The sequence below is a fragment of the Haliaeetus albicilla genome, chromosome 16, assembly GCF_947461875.1.
Source record: "Haliaeetus albicilla chromosome 16, bHalAlb1.1, whole genome shotgun sequence".
Lineage (NCBI taxonomy): Eukaryota > Metazoa > Chordata > Aves > Accipitriformes > Accipitridae > Haliaeetus > Haliaeetus albicilla.
This window is the reverse complement of record NC_091498.1, coordinates 29,441,840-29,463,091: the sequence shown is the minus strand read 5'-3', so window position 1 is coordinate 29,463,091 and position 21,252 is coordinate 29,441,840. Positions and strand designations below refer to the sequence as shown.

Below are 21,252 nucleotides of genomic sequence, written 5' to 3'. Positions count from 1 at the left end.
TAAATCATTGTGCATGTATGTCATCCATGTCCTTGTGAGGGCCCTCTCCCATATAATGTGCTGTGTGGTGTTTAATATATATGTGCACATACACATAAACACATACACATACAAGCTTGTTTCTTCACTTGTGTATAATGAATGCTTTTAATATTTTTCCAGCTGTTTCTGTGAGCTCAACATGCTTAAATGTAATGAATATCCTATTCATTAAACAATAATCATAACTGAACATGAGCACATTTAATACATGTTCATTAAAAAAATATTTTCCTTTAAAGGTGAACTGCAAAGGGAATTGAGGCAGGGAAATAAATCCTCCCCCCATTTTTTATTTAGCACATGCAAGTATTGCCTGTAAAATTCCACTCTCTCCCCCTTCCCTCATCTCTATCTTCCTGACATATTGAAAGCCTGTCTGCCAGGATAAGCTTTGCCTGTTTGAGCATTTCTTATGGACAAAAACTAGAGCTATTGAAAATGACTGCACCAATTGAAGTGTGTCCCCCAGATGCTGATGAGGGTTTGGGTGTTTGTAGGAGAAGGATTGTACATTAATGTGTCAAAATCAATCTAAACTAATTTAGTTGCGCTGGCAAGAATTTTGTGTATACAAAAAGCTTGAGATACAGAACAACGACGAGTATATTAAAAAAAAATCAAGCTGTGAACTCTTTCAAGCTTTCATTGTAAATCACCAAGAAGTGATGAAAAGCATAAATGCAATAAAAATAATCATTTGCAGGTCACTGTTAAATGATGTGACAAATGCAGACAGTGATATTGTAACACTGCGAACCAAAGACTCACATTCTCCCTCATCAGTCATTTCCTTTCTCTTTACGTTCCCATGCACTGTACCTCTTTTACACTTTTCCTTCTTCCTATTAACTTTTCCATCTTGTCTGCTTCCTTCACCTCTCAGCCTTCTGCAGGAGCATGCTGCTGTCTTCTTTATAATCTCGCCAGGCCTCCTCGGGGAGTTAAAGCACAACAATCTTTCCCTAATAAGATTCTGGCACTTCCTCTTGAAGCTTCTTCCGGAACCTGGATGTGAACAAGCATGTGAAAATGAGGAATAATGGGAATAAAATGCAAGTGACATCTTTGGAACTTCAGAGGGACCTTGGACTGAGTGCTGAGGGCAAAGCACAGTTCTAACCAGATCTGATCACAGCACAAGCAGAGTAAATTTGGTGTCAGGACTCTGAAATCCAGTAGAGCAGGAGGAGTTTCTGAAGGCTGCCATCAAGTGCTTGGAGCCCTGCAGGACTGAGCATCAGAGCAATCTGTGATAATATTCATTCAGACAAATTCTGTTGCTGACAGATGATTCACCACACTGCAATACAAGAAGCCAGTGAGAATCAAAAGGTGTTAGTCAGGACACTGAAATTTATTTCCAGCTAAACCACTAGTCTGCTTGGTAGTTCTTACATCTTTCTTTCTCTTCGCCTCCTCTCTAAAACATTTGCATCAAAGCAAGAACCATTTGAAGACTGCTTAACACAATCTGATCCCTGTTTCAGTTAGGTTCTGTAGGCACTTCTGTTGTATGAATAAATCATCAATAATGGCATATCACTGGTGAACTCCAAAACATCTTAGACAACATTCTACAAACATGCTGACATTTCGTATACATTCCAGGCAAACATACGTGTGTGTATATATATATGGAACACGCACACACACGCATATATATTTACACACACACATATATAAGTATCTGTGCATGTGTGTGCATGAGTGTATGTGTACATATCTGGGTCTACAGAGGAAGTATAAAAAAACTAGAGTGAAATATTAATAAAGTTTGAATTAATTATGCTTTTTTAAAATAACTGGGTATGATTCTTCTCTTATTTAAAAAATGTCTTTTGTTTCAAAAATTTCTACAGTAGTTCAGAAGGATGCTAATGGATGGAGCTGTACACCACTCTATTATGGAAGAGTTGAGTTAAAGTTGTTACTGACAGCTAAGCTGAATCTAAAATGCTGTTGGTTAGCTAAGTTCATACAATAGGATACAAGCCCATGTAAGCAACGAATGCGCACGCTCTGCAAGTCTGTGCATCCTACCTGCTGGCAAAAGGTGTATGCTGTATCCATGAAAACTAACGCAGACAAACCGAAGTCTAAGGGGCCGATCTGCTCTTTCTTACATTAGCAAGAATTTCACTGGTGTGCCCTGAGTGCTGGGAAAGGACGCCTGTCTGTACATACCAGAAGGGCTGCAAAAAGGTGGGGTCACGGAGCAGAAATTTTCTATCCCAAATCTGGAAATCCTGCCAACCCAACACAGCAAGCCAGCTATGACAGAAGCTGTGCAACTCTGTTCCTGGTGGGGTCAGGGGGACATGGGCCATATGTTTGAGTGCATAAAACTGTAATTCAGCAATGGAAATCACATATTTCAGTGTAAGCAGGTATTTTCTCCTCTCATCAATGTAAATGGAATCAGTTCCTGAAAGAATCTGAACTTGGCTCTATAGCCTGGAAAAGGGTAATTTCTCAGATTCTGTTTTTGCTTATTTTCTAATCGCTGATCTGCTTTGCTTCTATCAATCACACACGTTTTCTACAGTAAGAATCAGTCATTCTGTCTTCACCCTGTCTCCACCGCAGCTGCAGGACATGCCTGTTGCTCCTACTTTCTTCTCTCGTGGTCTTTGCCCCTTTCAGCTCACACTTCCCATACCCCCAACCAAAAATGGGGGCTGCCTCATGCTGGGGAACACCACATCCCTCTGTTTCCTGACTGCTCACCTGTCCTGTACGCTTAGATGTGAAATCCACCCTGCAGCACTTGTCTGCTTCCACTACCATAAGAAGCGTAGTCATTAATTACATTATCACATGCACTTTTTGCAAAAATGACGGAAAAATGGCCACAGCAACAGAAGACGTTGATAGCAAGACTCTTACTGGAGTAGACACCTACAGTGTCCACTAATATTGAGTTTAAGCCAGATTCAGAAGAAAGCATGCCACTTATTCATCAACAGTGCCTCCCATACAGGCTATAAAAGCCCTCCATGAAGTACCGAGTTAGCACATGACATCTGATGAGATCACAGCATGGGGCACGCTTGGCTGTAGGCATTACAAAGGCTTCAGCATCTCTCTGTCAACAGTTTGGCTTGCTTTTTTTTTTGGTAAAAGACAGCTTGCGAAGTAACTCCTGACTGATGTTGCTGGCCCTGTTCAAGGCCAGCCAGGATAACCACCGCAGCGCACGGCCGTACCTGTCCAAGACACACTTGCTGGCGTGGTCCTGGAGTTGGATCAGCCAGGAGGACAAATAACTTTCTTGTCATAGGGACTGTGACGAATGGCAGATTTAGTACTGGAAAAAGGCTAATAAGTATCAGCCTCTTGACAACTGCCTTTGCCAAACTGATTGCAGGAGGCGGGAGGTCTTTGCTTTCTTCTGTACCTAATTTCCAGGATTTAGTGCGAGTGGAAGCTTTTGCATCTTACCACTTAGAGGCAAACTTGCAAATGAACATTTTCAAGGTGTAATGCATGGAGCTGTGCGGGCACCTGTAGGAGGCAGAGGGGGTTTTGCACACTTACCATATAATGGTACACGGAGTCATTTAGGCAATTTATTGCATCACACCTTTACAATATCAGCTGATACCACACTGGTAACGTGCATGCCAATGTATACTAATATTTGTAGCTTGACTGGTATGGAGCTGTTGAGTAATTCATGGTGGATAATTTACTCACAGGAATTTAGCTTTGTTTGCCGCTATCATACATTGCACACACCCTGTGACAACACATAATCAAACGAGCAAGGAACGTTTTGCCGCCAGAATTTTCAGATAAACCGATACAACAGACACAACAGACCTCTTTCCTAAGTCCCTGTAACAGACACCCACTTTTTTGTATTTTGCTTTGGCTTCAATACTTACGACATGTTACTTTTGCATCCAGGGCACAGGCTTAACCCAGGTAATAGAAGAGAGAGGTTCTTGGCAGAGATCATCAGCTACTGTACTTGGCACTGATTAGATTAACACCAGGAACCACTTTAGAGAGGGCAGTGTAATCTTTATGGCCACCAATTACTTGCTGAGAAAGTTTACATCTTCCAGCTAACAGCAGCTGTGCTGGTGATTTCTTTTATATATGACGCTATGCACTTAAAGGAATAGACTAAACGGCCTTTTGCCTTTTCTTTAAGACATCTAGTCCCTACTAGCAATGGGTAACATTTTCAAAAGAGCCTAGAGCCTACTTTCCAGAATGATTTAGTCACAGACTTCCACATAGGCTTATTCATCCTGCCCCTTGGGTTGTGGTTACACATACATTTCTCCAGGACATGGAGTCAGCGTCAGCAGACGATGCCCATTCTGGCTCGGTGCTGCCTGCTCCCATGCTCCTGCCATCCCTGTGTGCAGAACAAAGAGGACAGTGTAGGGTCAGCTGCAAACAGCCCTGGGCAGTGGCAGCATGACCCGCTGGAGCCAAAATTGCCACAGAGAAAAATGTGGAACCACAGCCTCAAGCGCTTCTCGGCTGGCTAAATTAATGTTCCTGGTGCTCTATCCTACCACAGCTAGACTGCTACGGATACCCGAGCTCTAGAGATAACCCAGGTAGATTTCCACATCACTCTGATGGGTGTCCGGATGCTTCAGATGCTTCTGATATGTTTTACGCTATAGCTGCTGGTTTGGGTTTGCCTCATGCAACAGCAGAAGTAGCTCTGTTCACTCGTCAAGAAGCCAAGTCCCATCAATTATTATGTCTCAATGAAGCAAGCAAGCATGAAAGCATCTGGAGATGGACAGCCGTGGGCTAACAAATCCTGATCCCTCAAGGCCTACTGCTTTGCCTACTGCAAACACACTATCTGACGACCATAAATCACAAACTTATGTAGTGGCCATGCCATTTCATAGACAAAGATGCATTTCACAGAGAGTATGGTTTTAATAAACAGGCAGCCTTTCAGTGGCTAGACTGGAATAAGCCAGTGATCTCAGTCCAGTTCCTGTTGGAAAGGTAGTCACAGTACAAAAACCGCCGGCACAAACAGGCAGATTGTTACCGGGCTGCAATGGGAAGCCTAATGGCTTTCTCGCCCTGGCAGTTTACGGGAGGAGAGCCGTTGCCTTCAGCAGGCTGGGCTGAGGCAGGCATCGCAAGGGGCTCTGCGCTGACCAGGCGGGACCTGGCCCGTGACCCACCGAGGACTTGGCTACCTTGCTGGAATTCTCACGCCGAGTATGTGCACAATTAACTTCAGACCTTTAATTAATTAATCGAAATGTTACCATGCGGTAAATGGAGGGCTACGTAGGGCTGACTGAGTTATGACCCACACTCACATGTGCAAAGCATGCACTTCTGAAATGCAATGGGAAATATTCATTATTCTTGGATAGAGCTCCCTTTTAGTTCAGCAGTTACAGCAGCTGTCGTCATTTACTGCATTAGCAAGCACTATTTCTGTGAATTTATATCATCGTGTCCTGCAGTTCTTTGCCAGCAATATGCTTAACCCACTGCTGCAAAATAATCCCATATATATTGGCCACATATTTGAGATATTATGTTTAGACTTTTTTAGAGGGTGTTAGGAATTATTTTTATAAATGTAGCATGTGTGTATGCACAAGGTTTTTTTACAATCGACCTTAAAAGGAAAGAAATATATTGTCATTTTTTAACTTACATTTTGACGTGGTTACCCCTGGTTTCTGATAGGCATCAAGTTCATACAACCATGCTGGTCCGTGAAATATTTAGGAAATAACCAAATACAAAGAAATAACGTAATTTAGTGTATTTTTCTGTATTATGGTTTTTACGCATTTCCCACAGACTATCAAATCTGTCATTATAAAGAATAGGTGTTGATATCAGAAGATGTCTGATGATGTCAGTCAGAACACTGACGGGTCTATGCCTTTAAGAAACAGAGGCATCAGCAAGCAACCTTACTACACTGTGCACTTCCAAGCCATGCGATAACCTTGTCTTTCCTATAACACCATCTTCAACATGTATTAGAAAATACATTGAGGAAATCCCAGATCAAAAGATCTTCAAATTTTAGTTGTTATAATGATACAAAAAGGTTGACCTTTTTTTTTTTTTTTTTTTTTTTTTTTTTACAACTTTCAGACCCCAAAGGCTTCAGTTTGCAGAGAAAATGTTGTATATTCCAGCAGAAACACATCTGCAGGTTCATGCACAGACAAATCTGTTCTGGAAAATTAATTCTAAAAATTGATTTCATGGAGGCGTATGAATCTTACCAATAATAATCACAAAATAATAGAATCTAGTACAGCTAAATAAAATGGTATGTGTGACTGCAGTTTGAATGGGAAAAAGCAGATCTGGGAAGAGTGTGTTTCTAAATCTTTTTGATATCTTTTGCTGATATACAATTCAGGTACAGGATACATTAGACATTCCCTTGTGGGTCTCATCCATTGAGGATATAAATCTGCCGCCGTAGACCAGCTCCAGACTTTGTCCCTTAAGTGAAGTTATAGAGGCTGGTGTACACTGCTAGAAATTGATGTCTTAGCCAAAATGGCAACCCTTAAAAATACCCATGAAAGTATTGTTATGTTTCTTACAAAGCTCTTGCCATATTTGCAGAAGATACTGTGGAGTACATTAGGCCATCTTTCACCACAGAGGGTTTGAAAACTTACATTTCCTCTACCACTGAAATCCAAAGACCTCTGGGATGGGGATACTACAGTTCTGCACTGCAGAGTTTGACCCTAAAGATGCACGTAAGTGCTTTAGCCAGTGAGCAGACTGTACCTTTCTTCCATTTTTTACAATGTTTCTGTTATGGGACAGTATTGTGGCTTGTTTCTTCCTGCTCCTTCCCTTCCTCGTACCTTTTTAATGAGCCATTTATCTGTCAAATGAAAAGGAAGACCCCACTGAGCTCAAAGGACAATTACATCGGCTCAGATTTCCTGTGTGCCAACACAGATTTGAACACAAATACATTTTCCCAAAGGGCTGGCAGAGAATTTTACCCCAGCAAGCGAAATTGAGGAGCTGTAGGTATCCCTATTTCTGATGAGCCTGCATTTTCTTTTTCCAGATCTGCATAGCTGAACATGGATAAAGATGCGAATGTTCTCCAGTAAGCCAGAACTCACAATCTCTACTCAAACCAGCATTTCAGGACTGGCATGGTGTCTCAGCAAACTCGAGTTGACTTGTTGATCCTCCTGTGCTGAAAAGATTGCTGTCTGGCACCACCAGTGGGAGTGAGATTTCTGACTACAGTAACTAGCAGAACTTTTCCATAGGTCAGTGTGCCAGGAAAACAGGGATACTCCTTGTAATAGTCGCTCCCTGAGGGTGGAGGAAGTTAGGAAGAGGGAAACATGAAGTGAATTACAGCTACCTTGCACTGCTGAATTGGCGCATGGGCTCGTATCATCCTCTGGTGGAGCCTTCTTCTAGAAGAATGCCGCAGCCGTGTCTCTTGCAGCTCGGTGGCAGGACTGTAAAGGATGTACTGGTGCACAGAGGTAGGAAAGAGTGGAGTAAAACTAAGGGGCCTGACTTTGTAAAGACATGCTGTACTTACTTACACTGACTTCCTTACAGGACACTTAGCTCCCTACCAGACTGGATCTCCCATTCAGAGCAAATTGTTGTAACAAATTCCAGACAGTGATACAACACTCTGATCCTGTGGGACACTGAATTCAGGGAAAGTTGTGGGTGCTGCAATTAGACTTTTAGATAAACAAATCCTAAGGGATGTTCCTGCCCAGCACGTAACATTTTCAGTGAGTTACAGCATTGAGTGTTTTGGAAAGGGGTCTTAATTCATTCTTATTTGGAATGGCAAGAGCATCTGTCTACAAACTGCCTTGATATTTTTACATTATCTGCTATTAAAATCAAAGCAGTGTGTTGCATCACACTTAAGTGCTACCTGCAAGGAATAATCTGTCACTAACACAAAAAGATAGTATCACTAAATGAATGAATTTGGGTTACAGATACTCTCCAGTCCCTTCATTATTTAAGTAGAAAAAGGTGTTTTGAAAATAAAACAAGAGTTTCAGAAGAGAGTCTTGGCAATAACGGACGGTTTTCAGTGCAAACCATGTGATACGCCTCAGCAGCAGCTCTCTAGCTGCTTCTGAACTGAATACTGCTTTACTGCATACTCCCCTTCCTGGAGTCATTTTGCCTTATTTAAAGGCATCCACTGTGCCTTTTACTTACATAGCATTTGTAAGCATGGGGGAGCACAAAGTGTTTTCAGCCTGAACCCCCAAAATTTTGTTTGCTTATCTAAAAGCACCATCAATTTCATGTAAAAGTCACACCTTCATCTCCATGGATCTGCCCGCCATCTATACATTCTATCCCAAATTGAAAGTTATGCATGTTCTTGCTAACCTAGTTTTGCGTGTGCGTGTGCTTTTTTTTTTAACAATAGGCCTAAATCCATATTAATGATCCAAAAAGTGACCAGGCCTCAGCACCTTTTGTCCTCTATACATTAACTATCCAATAATCAACAGTAGCTGTCCTGTACTCTGGTGTCTTTGGCCTAATTCAGAGGGACAGATATTTATCATCACCCTTGAATTGGGTGACCCATTCTGACAGGTCGACATCCTTATTTATGTAACAATGTCATAGACAGTAACTGCTAATGAGTGGAGTGACACAGAGGTCTGTTAGATGGAAAGGCAGAGGAAAGCTGAAAAGGGCATGAGGGGTTAATGGGACTTTTCTGTTCCAGCCTCCTGGGATGTGTAATTATGTTCTAATAAGAAATGAATGTATTGATTAGATTAGTGTGCAATTGTGTTCGTGTGCACACGTATAGTGCCGCATGCATACAGGCAGTAATTGTGTGTGCCTCTATTTTTTTCAGTATGTGTTTTTAACGTAAAGTGTCTTTGTGCTTTGGCCAAAAACAAGCAGCACACTTGCACAGTCCTCTTGTCCTCACTGTGGCAAACTCCTTGCGAATTCAACTGGAGCTTATCTGAGTAAAGGCTGAATTTAACTTCAGTATATGCAAAATAAGGGCTTCAGGATTAGGCCCTCACAAACAAATGACTTCCTATTTGCATTGTTTGGTATAAACACGCACCATCACTTAAAAGAGAAGTAAAAGTAAAAGCAGCCAACACATTGTAAACAGTAAGTCTCTGCTTAGGAGACCTTCCGCCAGCCAAACTAGGCCATGCTCATCCCCAGTGTAAGGCCACTTCTAGCAGCCTGCTTACAGTAGGAAGGAATTTGGCCCAGCATTCTTTCTCATCAAGTAAAATATGTTCTCTGACAGGTCAAGGAAAGCATCCTTCACACGCTCACAAAGGGCCAATTCTCCACCGCATCTCCTAAGTGTGTGTGATCTGAACTTGAGGGTGAATTCCCTTGATGGGAAAGACATAACAATAGAGAAAAGCAGGGTGGGGGGGAAAGGAAAGCATGTCTGAAAATTAGAGCTGCCCATGGCTCAGGAGATGAAGGAATGCAGCTGATTGCAATACTCTCGCCGGTAGCCTCTTATTGGTGCTAATACGGGAAAGCAGAAGAATTGTGGCTTTTCATACCTCATGCATACTGTACAAATTCCAGCTATAAGCCTAGCCTTATACATCCTGTGGCCTCAAATGTGATGTTTGAGTAAGTAAGGAACAAACGGGGCTAGCCTGGCAGGAGGAGTAGGCTTGTTGGGTCACAACCTCAGTCCCTTGTTCCGGGGATAACGAAGGCCATAGCACCAGCATGCACAGGCCTTTGACAAATGAGTACCTCCAGTTACATGCTGCAGAAATAAATTACTTTCTAGTGACTCCCTCTGGAAAGAAGCAGCATTATTAGGCTCTAATGGGATTTCCTTCTATCCCACTCTTGACTAGGACCTTTGTTGAGGCAAAGGGGGAGGAAAAAAAGGAAAACTGAAAGATTCTTAAGTCCGAGTAGGGCCCACTTTACCCAACCGTAACTTTTGTGAGTTGTGGCTAGGATTCCAGACGTGATACTCAGGAAAGGCTGTATTACAGAGATGTAAAAAAGGACTTACTAGGCAAGATTTTCAAACATTTCAGAGACGTTTGAACTATCTAATGTAAGAACACGCTGTAGGATCAGTGTCACAAAAGAAGATTCTCTTGAAAATGGATTCTCATTAATCTATATTTTTCCTAAAGAATGAAAGACGGACAGTGTTAAAATACAGCACTTGCAACATGGAGATCAACGGAGTCCTAAAGCCTGACCATGACTGAGGGATAATGATTAAACACAATTCTTTCCCATTGCCATTCTACTGCATTTTTTTCCATCTGAGAAGCAGTGAGGAGACATTTTTTCCCAGTGTTTTGATGTATAAAATATTTTAGGGAACATATTTATAAAAGAGAAAGTATTTATATTTCCTACAAGAGAGACTTAAAATTCAAGTTAGATCTAACTCTGAAGGTCCACCTTCTAAAAATTTGCCTCAAGGGTCAAAATAGAGAGTAAAAGCCTGGCCCTGGTAATGGCTGGAGGAGTGTTACCGCTGACTTCAATAGGGCTGAGATTGCGTCCGAAATGAAAGCACTGGAGAAAGAACAGCCTAACAAAATCATGGTATTTTCTTCCAAATAATGTATGATGCTAAAGCAAGTTCAGTATCCAGACTGAATAACAGAAATACCCTCTGGAGCAAGAGGCACTCCTAGTGGCATAGTTCAAAGCCAGGTCTGAACAGCGGATGCAGGGGAGTTAATTTTTCAGTGACTGCTGGCCCTTTGACTCCTAATAGCTGAGGGTGGGTTCACATTTGAACACTCACACAAGACTGATTTCCCCATTATATTGATGGGAACTTTGTAATGCAATGAATCATCTTCAGCTGGCTGATTTATTTCACAGGGCAACTTGAGGCAGCAAACTTGAAGCAAGGTATCCCAAACTAAGCAGAAATATCCTTCCCTGTCCCATTTATTAGTGTCAGCATCAGCATAAGCTTTTCTCCTTAATGGACCGATCTTTCATTCAGGCCATAGAGGATCCTGAGAAAGTTTTCCTCGTTTCTTTATATTTTGCTAAACTTCTAAGTGAGCTCCTAAAAACTTATTGAAAGAGCATTACTCAGTCTGACACATTCCATTTATTTCAATATGGTGACAAAGAGGGAAGATCTAGTTAAAAATATTGCAATGGCCTTATGGGATACTTATGGGTTTTTTAAATGTAATACATCACAATAGAATACTTTGTTTTTGTAGAAGGGCATTCTGTATGCGCCAAAAAAGCTGCTGACTTAATCATTAGTTATGATGAGAAGAGATTTAGTGCTCTCTTTCTTTACACTGTCACTGAGAACAATGTCTATGAAAAAGCCTATGCTTCCCATTATAAATCACTATAAGCTCCATGAAAATTTCTCCTCTACCCTGGGGTTTAAGTGAGCAGATACTCGGTGATGCAGACTCCCAATAGTAGCACTTTATGCCTAGCTCTATAAGTTTATGAAATGCTATGGTTCACTCTAAGTCCAGGCGCTACCACTGCATGCAGTTTCCATTGTTCAGCAATTTATGAATGGCTAGCCTTTGATAAAAAATGAAATACCTACCAGTTTCCCCCTCTTCCTTTGCAGACTGTATATATTTTAAAAATGCTTTAAAACTGTAACACAGTATCATTGTTAGCATTAAAAATATATGTCACTGTTTATCATTAGACTGCCTTTTAGAAACACAAAGTACCCTCTACTCCTTAATCCTCTAATGTTCACGAGAAACCATTTCAGATCTTATTTGGGGTAAGCAAGGATTCAGAAATAAAGCTATTCAGAAAAGAAATGGTTTATAGATGCTTCCCTTCACCGAATAAAGAACATTGGATCACATCATCTTAAGAAGACAAATTCAACCTTAAATGATTTAGGAGGAGTTCTGAGATGTATAAGCGCCTCTCAAAATAATTTGTATAAGAAATACAGATTTAGAGAGCTAGAATTAAGCATCCAGGTTTGAAAGTCTTTAACCTTCTTCCCTGCCTTCTCTCCTCCCCCATATGATAGTCACATATACTGGCTGGATTTTATTGTATAACTTTGTAAAGAAAAAAAAAGAGCGAATGTTCCACACATCTGCCAGCATTTTTTTGTTTGTTGGCCCAAGCTGACAGCATTTTTTGTGTTTCCTAGTTTATCAGAAGTCTATCAAAATGTTTTGAAGAAAATGAGCCAGGACATTTTTCCTACATTTTAGTGTCCTCTAATATTTAAATTCATTCTTCTGAGTTTGTTTCTTATTTATTGCTTTTCCCATTTCTTGAAGATAATATTCGCATTCCAAGAGGGGGAGAAGTTGCTTGTTTCATCATCACAAACTGTCTCAATTTCCTCCTCTACTGGGTTTAAGTCTGTGAGCCCTGTTCAAAATTCATATCACTGGGTTCAATTTTGAAAGGGAGGACTTTGATTCAAAGTTCTCAGCCACCCACACTGGACCTGAAAGGCCACTAGAAATAGCCCTTGTCTGCTTTGTTTCTCAGGAACCAGAATAGACACATTCCCTCTGGTCTGCCCTGAGATATGGATTTGGCTCAATAAGCAAATGTCAGCTGCAGAAGCAGCTGGCTGCAGAGCAGTTTTCATGGAAACTGGGAGCCTGTGTCCTCTAAAAAGATACAATATGATTTCATTAATTTATTGTTATAATTTTTAATTTATTCTGAATGAGCTTTGAGATGGCTGAGAACAACAGTCTTAAGTCAAATTCTTACTGGTCTTTGATTTCGGTTTGATCATTGACATTATTACTGTGAATAAAATTATTATAAATTTATACTGAAACATTGTGTCTATGTACACTGGATATCTGCAAGACTTTTGTACTAAAAAGTAACAAGATAAAAGCACAAGCATTATAGGTCCTTGGCTATAATCACAGCTCCCCAAACTGGCATCAGGAGTCTGATTTTCACATAAAAGTAAGAAAGACATGCTTTAACCCTCACAGGTAAATAATGCCTGAAGATGTTACTTACCTTACTGGTTTTATGGATGTCTCGAGTTTTCCAGCTGGGCCAGTCCTCTTAATGGGCTGAAATCCTGCATGGGAACAGAGGCAGCGCGGTGGTGGGTCCCAACGTCAGTGTCCACAGGAGGAGTCCCCACAGGAGTCCCAGCATTGCCTCCCTCTCCGAGACAGACCTCACCCTGCCCAAAGATAAAGAGCAGTTGACTGAAACACAGTGTTTTCCAAAGAGAAGTCGACACAGAAGATGATAGCTTTCGTGTGGATAACTTCACCATTTACATATAAAGCAGAGGTGAGGCCCAAGTGTGACTCCAACAGGGATTGCCAAAGCCTCAGACTATCTCAACCCATCCAGAGTCTAAAGAGCCTGGAACAAACCCAAAACTCTTTTAAACTTCTTGAAAGTACCAAATCCTCCACTAATCAAAATAATTAGCATCTGCAGTCCCCATCCTTACCAATCCTGCAGTGCCCACAAACAAGTTACCCAACCATGAACCTACTTCCCAGGCCTTTGTAGATCTGTGTTCCTGACTCCACCTTCCTTTGCTCTGTGAAATTTTTGCTTTCTAATATTCCACTGAGATTGAAAAACCTCTGGTGAAATTAAAGCTAGAATTACAAGTAATAAAACACATGAAAATGTAGCAATCGTTGCGGTCACCTCCTCGACTGATCTATCTCGCGTCACTGGTTTCCTGTGGGTATGTGGCAGTTTCTGCCATCCAGTCTTACACTAATCCAGTCCTCTCCAAAAACACCTTGTGCTTCGGCTTTGGGTCCCACAGCTCCTTCAGACAATATGAGGCCACTCTATCCCCCCTTCCACTCAGTCACTATCCGGGGGTCTGCCCAAACTGACCACCCTGGGTTTGCGCTAATCTTTCCTGGGGGAGGCAGAGTCAGATGAACAGATGGCTCTCTCAAAGGATCCTTGTCCTTTCTGCAGGTTTCCTAACTCTAAACTAGAGATGAAAAAAGCGAAGCAAATGTGACCCTTGCAATTGAGATCCTTTACTCGTACAAGCAGTCCTATTAAAGTTGAACGGGAACATACATCATAATAATTAAAGGGGGCATGAGTTGGCTTTGAATTGCAGGAACTCTGGGTGACCACATTTCACTTTCCCTGTCATTGACTAAGATAGAATTTCCTCCTTCTCATCAAATGGCAACTCTTTTATTTATGGATTACATCTATGCCTTGGAAGGAGGTACTTACTGATAAAGTTTTCCTGAAAAAAACATGCTGCATTTTGTTTCAGCGTCACAGATGACTGCAGTTGATCACATCTGTTTTCCAGCAGACATCAGTGTATGCAATTAGAAAGATCACAGAATATTTTAGAGGTCTTGGGATCATTTGGTCAGCCAAAAGATTTGGGCTTTGAAAAAAGAACAAGAAGACAAATATGGTATGTGCTATTTTTCATGACAACCTTGGTAAAATATTCTCTTAGAACTAGTTACACAGATGTAATCCTTAGCATTAAACACATATATGTGTAAAACCCAAGAGTTTGGGTTTTTTTACTATTATCTTAAAAATTGCAGTGACTCGATGACTTGCAGTCCTGGCTATATCCATTGAACTGATAGGAAAGGTTGGGGTGTTCATGGTCACAAAATATTTCAAAGACAAAAAAATAATTAAACTTTGCTTTTCCTTGAAAGAATGCATGAAACCATTAGTAAACAACACCCATTACTTAAAAGGATGGAAATGTTATCAAAATGTAGCTCTGAGTCCATCTTCAATTTTATTGCATGTCTTTCAGACAAACCTTGAACACTAAGAACTTCTCAGTGTCACATTAGCAACATTAGAGGCATTCAACATTACAGACTCCACGCAAATGTTTCTGAAAAGCTAGCATGCTCTCCTGGTCTTTTAAACTTTCTGGACTTTAAAACTTCCCTCATGTTTAAGACTCATGCTCCAGTAAGCATTTCAGCTAAGAGCGAGACGCCTTTAACTGACCATTTGACTAGCCATCATCTGACAAAACAGCTCCTGTTGCAAAATGCTGGCATTCTGGATAGATGATGACTGGAGTAGATCGCAGATATATTTTGACTTAAGTACTGTGATGGAGCACCCCTCTTGCAGGAGCTGAACCCCCACTTTGGGACTGTCCACCCAATGCCCGAACAAACGAACGCGTTACGCTGGCAGTGTGTCGTGCTGCAGCTTTCCTTCCAAAGGGCTTGACCTTCCACTAGTGGTGTTGGAACTGAGCTGTTAAACCCCTTAGGATGAAAGGAGTTCTGCAAGACCTTGTTATATGTTAAACATAAATAGGTATATTGTAGCCTTGCATGCAGTCTATTTTACTCGTGCAAGTATGTTTTTTGTTAAACACATAAAACGGAGAGTGGGTTTTAATGGTTGATCAGATCCTGTTAAACCAAATTGCATGTTTAAATACAAGGGATGAAAGGATCTCTATTATTCTACAAATTTCTAGCAGCACTGCACCTTAAAAGGAATTTTATAGCAAATTTGTAGCTTTGCAACCAGCTCATGAACCAGGGGGCATAAAAAGGACATGTGTTACAAGAGCAAATGCATTCCATATTTCAGAAATAATAAGTTCTTGCTTGAACCCAGATCCCATCAATGCAGAGAAAGGGAATTTTGCATACATGGGAAGAAGGACTTTGCTGTCTTCAGCAGAACATTATTTCATTAAGGTTTCTTACCTGGTCTATGTTATAGTCAATCAAGTAATGTCTGAAAAGCCCATGCGCTATACCAGAAAGCCCCAATGCCCTCCCTGACTTACATTTTAATTGCAATCCACACAAACTTTCAAGAATAAAGATCTATGTAAGTGGAAACACTGACCCTGTTGATCAGGCTCATCAGAGGTGAAAAGATTAAAATATCCTAACAGAAAAGTCTAGCAATAAGGTTTATGAAGGAAGTACCATTATCAGCAGGTGATGGTGCCTTTTAGTACACAAAAATTCTGTTTATGCAAGTGAATCTTCACATAGCCAGGAAGAAAATTTTCATGTAGTCTTAGAATTAATGTCTTGCTATTAAATGAGGGTTGTAGGATTAGAAGGTGCAAAACATACATATGTCTCATAGCCTTCAACTACAGTAATACTTGAGCCTCTATACTGCGTATTTATATGGATATCTGTAAACCTGTGAAAATGCTGTTGTGTGTTTTACGTTGAACTGTGTTTAAGTCAGTGGAATATTATGCACACTGCAGCCTACCACTATTAAGAATGCAGATGCCACTTAACTACAAATAAGAGCAGACAAATATTGAAAAAGGTGCAAAATTACAGAAACTGAAGGCTCTGGCAGATGAATCCTGCTGGAGCCAAGAGCTAGGGTTTAAGGCATTACCACTGCCAGCTATTTGCTCCACCTCTGTGCTAGACGGTATCACCATGATCTCCTTGTCATGCCTCTTCAGCTTTCATCAATTTTGTTTGAAAACACTGTGCTGTAAACCACAGAACCAGAGGACCTGAGACAGATTTGATCCTTGTGCTTTTCTAGAGGCACAGGTAACCCCTTGTGCTGCCCCAGTGAGATTCAGCAGAGGTTGTCAGCTGGAGCCCAAAGTGTATCACTAGGGCAAGGGCAGTGAAAGTGAAAATATGTGATGATTCGCTGTCTTTGACGTTGAAGTCTTTGGATTTTTAAGTGCAGAACAAAAATTCCTGCTTCTCTACTATACAGGAACGTTTAATTAGTTGTTGTCATGGTTCTTGATTTCTACCCACAGCTTTCTTTCATATTAACAGTTTTCTTATATGCATTGGAAGTTCCTGGTCCCCAAAGAAGGGATTCACAGCACTGATTAGGAAAAAGAAAATTAAAGAAACAATGAAAATAAATCAGAAATAGGAAAAAAAAGCAGATTTTTAAGGTGCAAAATTATGTTCTTCCATGAGACAAGTCACACTGGTTTGAAGTTGGTGAAAGCTGTCAATGTCTTGACCAATACCTAAGCCACAAACAACGAGCCACGGAATACCCTCTGCAAATTCAGCATGGCAATAAGTGCTGTAGAGCAGTATAATGGGTCGCCTGCACCATCTGAGCACATAGTAAACCTCAAAGTCTTAAAGTAACTCTTCTCTGTTCTCATATATGTAAATTCTTACATGCACTCACCTCTGAAGTATTTGAGCTCTTTCAGTAGTGCACCAAGCAGTGATGCACTAAGACCTGCTACATCTCGTCCTCTGCAGAACATGAAATGTAAAAGGATGAGCTTTGACAGTCGAGCAGAGGGTGGCGAGCTCTGTGGTAGTCAGTACTCCCCCGAGAACTTCATGTTTGAGTTGTGCCCTCAGAAATGTTGTCTTTTGCATAGATCTGCTTTATCTATTTAGGAAAACCCTGTTGCGCCAGAAGAGTAAAGCTATTGAGGTTTTTTTGTGACAGGGCATTGGCCTGGCTTTGCTAAGTGCTGAGGGAATGGCATGAAGGTTCATTTTTCTTCATCCACAGGCAGCAACCCATAAAGGTTTACATTCATATGTAGATGATACATTTTGAATGGTATAGAAAAATCAAATTGTGGAAGAAAAAATCTTCCAAATACATCACAATCCCAAATGACATGAATAAAATAAGCCAAAACTTTGACCACAAACTTTCTATGAAGTAAAGATGAATCCTGCACGATTAGCCAAAAATTACAGAAAACATTCTAGTTCGTTCTTTCCTACTTTTCCACTGCATCCAAGTTTCAGTTACTGTAAAAAGAAGGAAAGTTCTATTTGCAAGCTAGAGAGATTTTCTGGGCTCAAAATCAGAGTGTCTCTAAGCATCTTATCAAATTCATGCCTCCAAAATCCCATCACAAGTGGCAATGTACATTATTCCTTTATTTTCAATACAGAAGATACATAGATAAAGTCCGGCTTGATTTTCTTACTCACAACATGTCCAAATGCTTCTGTTGCAGAAACCTCCAGGTTTTCAGTGGTGTAAAATCTTATTGTGAGAAGAGAATTGTTTCACATTTGGAAGCTAGGAGGCTTACTGCTTTTTCTATTCCTTCCTGCCATCTGCAAGATCTCATATGGGGTAAAAACGGGAAATTACTCGAGCAGATCTTCAGCTTTCCTCAGTTTTCTTTAAATAACGTCCTCAGCTTTCTGCCTCATGATTTACATAATAAGGAGACTGTGTTGTGTTATTACATCAGTTTCATTTCTTCAGGGAAAAAGGCTCCAGATGTATTTGACTAAGTCATTAGTGCAAACATCCCATTTTTGTAACATCATTCCCTAGATCAACTGTAAAGACACACTGTTGATTTTGGCTACAGGCTTAGGAGTGGACAGACACTGCCACTTGATCTAAGCAGCTGCCTCCTCATTACTCCCTCCAACTTCATTGTCATGGAGAGAAGTACAAACCCCTAATGCATCCACAACATGAGCACCGATTCATAAAACCTGGCAGATGACTCATCTGATAAAAATCACCATTGTAAAGCTATTCAAGGAGAAGGGGAAAAAAAAAAAGATTTATCCTTCCTTAGAGAGATTACTTCCTTTTGTCAGGGTGTTCTTCTTCAGTCATATGGGAATGAAATTATAAACAAATACAGAGTGCTGGATCCTGACACCTCAACTCCAGTGGGACAGTACTGCCAGTAGGTCTGCTAGAAGCTCTGGTGATGCTTGTAGAGTAAGGTACTACTCAAGGTGAGGAAGGTTACAAAAGCCCTTCCTGTCCGAGCCAAAAGCATCAGTGAAGTGTAAAAATGAACAATATACAGTCCAGCCTAGTTTTAGAAGTAAAAATGTTATTAATTTTTCTACAGTATTTGCTATTTGATCCAACTCATAGCAGAAACTTGACTAAATTACTACCCACTACCACATCCAGCAGGAGGAAGCTTTTTTTATTGCAGATAAAGCATCATTGCTGATTTACGTTTGTACCCTCATACTGATCATTAGAAATGGAGAAAGTTAACTAAAATATGTAGTTTTAAATTGTTAGCAAATTGTTCCAAATGGTACAATAATGCATGTGACAAAAACGCATAAACAAATTCTCTGAAATACTTGAGCTGCCACGAAGCTGTTGCAAAGTAGAATATACATGGTTAAGTAGATGAACAGCTTCTAAAAGGAAATAACCTAAATATCTTATTTATGAATAGATGTCTTAAGAATGGGTGAGTAATTCTTGTAGATGCTGACATGTTTTTATTACATTTGTGCCACAGCCTCTATTTGCTCTCTGGATGCAATCAGAAGACCGAGATTTTTTTTTGTAAATGGCTGGAGTTATAAATTGGATATGGACTGTCATGTCCCCATACAATAAACACTGTATTTTTCATTCAGAAACTCAGTAAGACGCCTGGTATGATACAAAGATATGCAACAATGACAGTGTACAAGTATGGTAATGGGCAGGCAAAAGATATTTTAATATTTGAGACATGCTCGCCTATGGAATTAGACCCTGTTAAACAGTAAAAAATTGCACTTACCGCTGTCTACAGGATTTGTCATAACTGTTCAGACCTCTGTTGCTGTGCAGGAGATGTGGTATTTGCACTTAATTGCATCATTTGAAAGCCTTAGAAGAGGGTATTCTAATGATTAAATCAATGTAAACCAGGTTTCAGAGCCAAAATAATCAAAAGTCTGACCAAGGCAAATGTTCTCAATAAACTGAGCTTGCCAAACACAAGTGCTAATTAACACCTGATTCTAATTTGGTGATTGTGAAAGTGTGGCAATGGAGCCCTATGATTTTGCAAGTGGAAATAACATTGCTTCTCTCCATTGGTAGATGGCATGAATTGCCCTCGTGGCCAAAATTCCTCCTTTTGATCTGCTTTGGGGACAATCCATCAACACAATGGCAGCTATACTCCGGTTGTACAATACTTCTCTGTCTAAGGATATTTACCATTCCTTGGTGTTTTCCAAACTGTAATGATTCTGAATGAAATTTTCTCTTCCTTGATGTTGGTCTTAATTGAAAATTTTCAATATAGTAAAGTTTAAGATATCACACCGACTACAAATGGCAAATCCAAGTGGTCACATTCCCCTTTCGCATTTCCTGTTATGATTGTTTCAGATTTTGGAGGGAGGAAGAACACTCTTTCAGCCAGTCTTTACACATGCACCTGAAAGCTCAGGACCTCCTATGTACCGTATCAAGTCTTTCATTCAGCAAGACGCTTATAACAAAAGCAGATGTATTAGCATGTGACTAAGTCACTGAGGCGTTGATCAGTCACCTGAATAATGAAGGCTTTTGCCTTGTGTTGCAAAGGAGAAGTTCTTTACCTTCTCCATAGTGGGTGAGGACACACAACAGACCCAGCCAAAAACTGACACTAGACAGTATCTTTGCTGACACACCCAATGGCCAACCAAATGGCCAAGACTGACTTTGCAAACAGAAAAGGACTGGAAGGACTACTCTCTTTCCTGAAGTAAGTAACGAGTGTTTCCAGTACACACAGTGAGTCTCTTCTGTGGACAACTGGAACTGGCAGATGGGACCATTCAGACTTGGGACCATTAATCTAGTGTCATCTTTCAAAAGAATTTTTTTTTTTTAAGTGCACATTCAATGATACTCTCACGTTTCTTTGCACAAAGGAATGATTCAGCGGCACCTTTCCATCCCAAAACAAAAGTGGTGTGGCCCAAAACAAAGTTACTGCTACCTTAGACCTAAACGTCGTACTGCTTCTCCCTTATGATATGCCTAATATAAAACGCACTTGATCTTCATGTGCAACATACATAAGTAATTACCAAGGCATACAATATATGAAGCATCTTCAAAAACAAAACTACATAAATTAAACTTCTGGCTGACTGTTGGTGAATTTGGTTATAAAATCAGCACCTCGTGTATTTGATCTACACAACAGTTACATTATACCATCTACTGATTTTTTTAATAGTTTACTCGGTCTCTCATTTAAAAAAAATATGAAAGCCAAATTTGTAAGTGCGGGGTCTGCAGAAATATTTGCAAAGACTCGTAAGTATTTTATTACCTCTGCAGTGCAAATGTATTTGACTGTGTGTTTAAAGCAACTGCAGTTTGTTCTTAATAAGAGTGAATTTGCACTATAAATGGCATCCCCTCTTTAGAAACAATACTTCCTTTATCTACTTGTGTTCAAAAGCACCTAACAGGGAAACCTAACTTATCTGTTTCATCTTAAAACTGGAGCTGCCTGTCAAGCTTTGACAA

The 21,252-nt window shown here is 40.4% G+C and overlaps 1 long non-coding RNA gene across 6 annotated transcripts in view; it reads right to left on the bottom strand.

Moving 5' to 3' along the window:
* LOC138689339 (uncharacterized) overlaps positions 1 to 13,204 on the bottom strand; it is a 34,077-nt gene extending 20,873 nt beyond the window's left edge. For 5 of the 6 annotated variants that reach the window (XR_011328223.1, XR_011328226.1, XR_011328228.1 and 2 more), the window contains exons 1-2: positions 13,033 to 13,204; positions 862 to 1,047 (exon numbers count right to left, since the gene is read on the bottom strand). This is a non-coding gene — a long non-coding RNA (uncharacterized lncRNA). Of the gene's footprint in view, positions 1 to 861; positions 1,048 to 1,162; positions 1,327 to 13,032 lie in introns of those variants that run through there. The other variant, XR_011328227.1, reaches the window with a different exon arrangement.
* Positions 13,205 to 21,252: the final 8,048 nt, after the last annotated feature.